Raw genomic sequence first — 5,127 nt, forward strand, 5'->3', positions numbered from 1 at the left:
TTATTAATGGAAAGCTGGGTTTTCAAACACTTTCTTAAAGCAGCCTCTTAACCTTAGTTGACAATCTCTTTGTCATATAATTCAACCAGATAAATTAACTCAGCGCAGGGAAACTAACTCGACCAGTTAATGCCGATGGTGTTATCTTTGTTTATCAAACTGAAAAAAAGTAGTAAGCAGAGTCCAAGTCATGGAGGTCACTGGACAAACCTGACTGAATACCAGAACACCTGTACGCTGCCTCCAGCATGTCAACACGCAGGTGGTAGAGGTGGAGGTCAACAGGAAGGCCCGAGGCAGAGGAAGGTCAGGAGAGGTGGACAGTAAGAAGGAAGAGAACTCATCCAAGGGGGACAGTTTTAGACTGCACACCTGCAGAGGTGCAAAGTTGAATTTTAATGTTCGTGGAAAGGTTATACGCTGCCAGACATGAACAAAAGCGGACTGTTAATATGAAGCCGTGCTCTTACAGCAAAGGTGCTCACGTCGGCTGTTCTGATGAGGAGTAAATAAAAGGTAAACAAAGCAATACAGGAGCTCCCCTTCACTGCCTGTTTCTAATGCATTACAAACTAGAAAATGTCCAAGTTCACCGTGTCAACGTACACAGGCTGAGAACAAGGACGGGGGTGAGTGTCCTTGTGTGCGTCTCCTTGAGTGTCTCTGAGTGTCCCAGCAGCCTGAATGTCCATAAATAATTCAGTTAATGAAGGTGAGTGGACAGTTAAGTTGATTTGGACAAGGGGACCTGAAACCCAAATGGATGATTCCTTATTTTCCTTAACATAGGGAATTAAAAACACTAACAGCTATCCTAAATGTGATTATAATGTAATTATCATACCTCCAGTACGTAGCTGAGTACGCAACCATCTAGCCAAGATCTGGACACTTTTATTAACCACTGATGTTGATTTTGTGTCTTGCAGCACCGCATTAAGCACCTAATGATGCAGATGTTTGGCTTTCCTAAATGAGAAGAAGATTGTTTCGTCAATATCATAAAACAAAAAGTCAATTGTTTATTGGATGGACAGAAAATGATTTCAACTTTAAAGATTAAACATTTATTTATTTTAAAGCGGTTGTCTGGCTCCAGCTTAATGTGCCAACACGGGAATCTGCTGCCTTTTGTTGTTGGATTGTCATATTTTGTGCTGTTTAGAAGAAAACTGTACATTCAAGACTCACACAGTGTTAATGTTTTATAATCAGGAGAGCTGAATGTGAGCGTTTTGCATGATCAGTATTCATCTGTTTCTGTGCTGACGTGCATTTCTGCTTCTTTTGCTGATATTAACAGAATCTCCTCCAGGTCAGTCCAGCTACAGCCAACCAGGCCGGGCATCCTGCTCTGATGTATGGATTCTGTTTGCCTTGTAAAAAGGAAACTGAGACCTTTCTGACCACAGGATTTCTGGGTCAGTAAGCCAAACATAGCGGTGATGACAGAGGAGACTCTTGGAGATACTTGCAGCTCCTACAGTAGAGGCCTGCTGAAACACAAGCTCTGTGATTGATTATCATTAACAGGGATGCTGCAGCCGCCGTCATCAAGAAGAAAGACTTCAGGAATCAATAGCGTGTTTGAAAATTTCCAAGAACCTACCTACGGACAAAAATACCTCCACTCGAGGGAGCTGCTGGTGGAAAACTGTGGATGATGACGCGTCCACCAATGCGCCCGAGTTAGGCAGACTGAAAATGTGAGTGCATCAGACCATGTGGAGAGACCCTCCTATTTGGGCTGTTGTACATGCGGCGTGGTCAGCAGTGACTGGGGACGAGCAGCGGGGGGACTTTGACTAGATAATCCATGTGTAAACGCATGGAACGTCCTGTGAGGTGCTGAAAAGACACAACAGCAGCAGCAGCAGCAGCAGCAGCAGCAGATGGCCGTTGTTTGGAGCTGTGGCGTAACAGGGCTCAGGTGTGTGCCCCACAGCAGACGCTTCCTACCAACCCTCAATACCCATGAAAGAAGAAGGAGGCAGTGAGGGTGAAAGCTGCAGGAGGACTTTAGGTGATGCCAGAAAGCAAGCGAGTTAGCTTGTTAAACACGCTGTGTGCAGGTCAAGATATGGATTTTGTTTTTTTGGCTTCCTTTTGCTTAAAGATAAAACAATACTATCAACCTGCGAGGGGAAGTTTGTGTGACATGTCTGTGTTTTGGGTGTGTTTGTCAGTTCAACAGAGCAGATAATTAAAAAGCAGGCAGACAAATGTATTCTTTTTCATGCTGTTGGAATAATTTGATTGACCTGCCAGACTGTTTTCTTTTTTTTTCTTCTTTTGAAAGCCTTTCACAGAATCAGCCACATCCTCTTGAAACCAAAGTTGTAACGCTGCAAATGAAAAAGAAGAAAAAAAACATTCTTTTTGTCTGAAGGACATTTCAGATTTATGAGATTTAAAAACCTTCCGGAGTGAAATTGCGTGCCTACACATTTCTATTAAGGACAAAGAGCAGTGTAACTAAGAGCCGTCCCCACAAGGCACTTTGGAACAGTCAAAACTGAAGCTTTGATTTTCTGTTTTACATTGTGTTTTGATGAAACCAAATTTCCCCGGTAATTTCGGTCTGTTTTCCTTTTTGTCTTCTACGGCCTTCAATTCAGTTTTGCAGAAACTCGGGAGAGCTGCTGTTTTGTCAGCGCGATCTATAAATGTTATGCAATGTCTGGAAATACATTCATGAAAATAATACATTTGTGGGTGGACTGCAAAAAGGTTCAAGCGTGAACGCTGTGTGGAAACAATACATTATGTAACGTACATAGCTGTCAAGTGATTGAAAATCTACACGATGGACCAGTTCAGTGACATGAGGCGAAAGTATCTGCATGTATACGTGCCCACGTATAGCATATACAGTACAACATGTGGGTGCGTGTGTGAATTTAATCAAGGTCCTCTGCTGTCTGGAGCTCCCACGTGGAGGTTTGATTGTGATGCTGCTGCTGCTGCTGCTGCTGGGAGATCCGTCTGTTTGAGCTCCTTGTCCTGCTGTGAAACGTCTCACATGCTTCATTGGCATCGAGGTCAGGCCAAACCTGCAAATATGGATCTGACTGTGAGGATGCAGGCGTCTGATTTCCCCTTTTGTTTTCACATGCATCTCATTTTAGACTTCCTGCTGAAAGAAGGTCCAGTAAATAACAGAGAGAAGTGTCCTCGATCTGATGTGCACTCTTTGTCATGGACTGCTTCTCCACCAGCCTCCAAATGCAGATTTGTCATCCTGTCATTGTGCACAGATGCAGATTTTCTATTTATTGAGCAGCTTTCCTCTTTTAGATTTTGACATAGTTGTGATTTTTCATCCTGCTCCTTCACATTCTGACTTTTTCTTTTTTCTGTTTTTTCCTGGTAAACACTTCACTGATGAGCTGGTCGGCTGCCACACCACAGAGTGGGCATAAGCACTGTGACATATTATTACAGTATGCTGATGCTGGAGAAGAATCTGAGTGACATATCCTTCTAAATCTATATTTAAACGCTTGCATGCCACTTACAGATCGAGATATTTATATTTATGCATTTCCATCCAGTTTAATGCATTTTTTTTTAATGCTGATTTACGCACAGTTTAAATCTTCTTTTGTGCACATTCTTCACATCTATGTCAGGTTTTTTCTTTTCTTTTTTCTTTTGTAAGCTGTCAGGTGGCAGCTTCTGCAGCCTCTCTGGAGCCTCCTTTCCCACCCCTACTCCAACTCCAAAATAATCGCGTCCCTGCGTAAAGCCCATCCTTCCCTCAGCAGCTGGACTCTCTCCACTCCCACCTCCCCAGCATCGAGCCGAGCCGACTCCCTCCTCACCAGTCTGAACCAATGAGTTTAGACGGAGGAAAGAGAAAGAGAGAGAGAGAGGGAGAGAAATCAAGCAGTGTGTTATGGGAGCGGATTAAACAAGTGTGTTCAAGAGTGAAGAACAACGACAGGTAGGAAGTGGAGATGTTGTTTTTCTTCTTCTTAAACTTGATTGTGAGCGCTGTTGGTTGGTTTTAAAGGAGGGATAAAGTGCTTGATGCTGTAGATTCTCTTATTGGAAGTGAGTGAGGTCCGTCAGTGACAGATGATGTTGTCAAAGTGTTCGTTTTAAGTGCGATTATTAGAGAGGTGCTTAGGGTAAGTGCTGCTTTCAAGACGACAGACGTGATTTATGGTGACGGATCGTTCGCTAAACGTTCAGGAGCGAGTCTTCATAAAGTTGAATCGGCTCGTACGTGTTGCTTTAGCTGCTTTTTTAACAAGTTTTTGCCTCTTAAGATGTTTGCATTTCCAGCTTTTCTTTAAAGTGAAGTTTGACATGAACGCTGTTGGGTAACATGTGGCTCCACATCTGGAGCGCAGAACCGCGGGGCGCTGTCCCTGGTGCTGAGGCACAAACGTGCTTGTTTATTTGCCTCCTTACAGTGAAAAACACACACACACGAGATGCTGGGCAGAGAAATCCAACCTTCATTCTTTGTTTTAAAAAAGCAGTGCTCAAGGACACTTCAGCAGGGCGGATACTGCCCACACTGGAGCTGGAACTCCATCACTTCTTGGGTTTTTGTGTTATTATCTGGGCTATAAAGACCACTTTGACTAGTTTCCCCATTGTTGATTGAGAGAATGAGAAAGGAAAAATGCTCTTTTAATCCACGATATGTGTTTTCTGTCCTGGAAACAAGATGAAAACAACAGCAAGGCAGCAACACAGACAATGCCTGTGATTTTGCATTCATTTGTTGCAGACAGCATTGTTATCCATCCTTCAAAAAAAAGAGGTAGTACCAGTTTGATTGCCTTAAATGCATCTTTTCAGAAGCAAAAAAAAGCCCTGCCACCTTCATGTCCTGTCTGCTGTGGAGGGGGGGAAGCTCTGACAGCCAGTGATAACAGCTTGGGTTTGGTTTGGTCCTCTGGGACTCAACAAAAATCTCTGTTTTTGTGACATCTGTACCAAGTCAAAAGGGCCCATCTCCTGTGAGAGTGCCACGTCTTTACTGAGATCCAGCCCGACCGACCCAAGTGGATTTTTCCATCCCTCGGAGCTGCACCAACGAGCCTCGCACCGCACTGCTTTCTTTTTTTTTTGTTTGCTGGTTGGCAGCTCTCCTCTTTGCCCTGAGCCAGG

The sequence above is a fragment of the Stegastes partitus genome, unplaced genomic scaffold (assembly GCF_000690725.1).
Source record: "Stegastes partitus isolate 25-593 unplaced genomic scaffold, Stegastes_partitus-1.0.2 Scaffold545, whole genome shotgun sequence".
Lineage (NCBI taxonomy): Eukaryota > Metazoa > Chordata > Actinopteri > Pomacentridae > Stegastes > Stegastes partitus.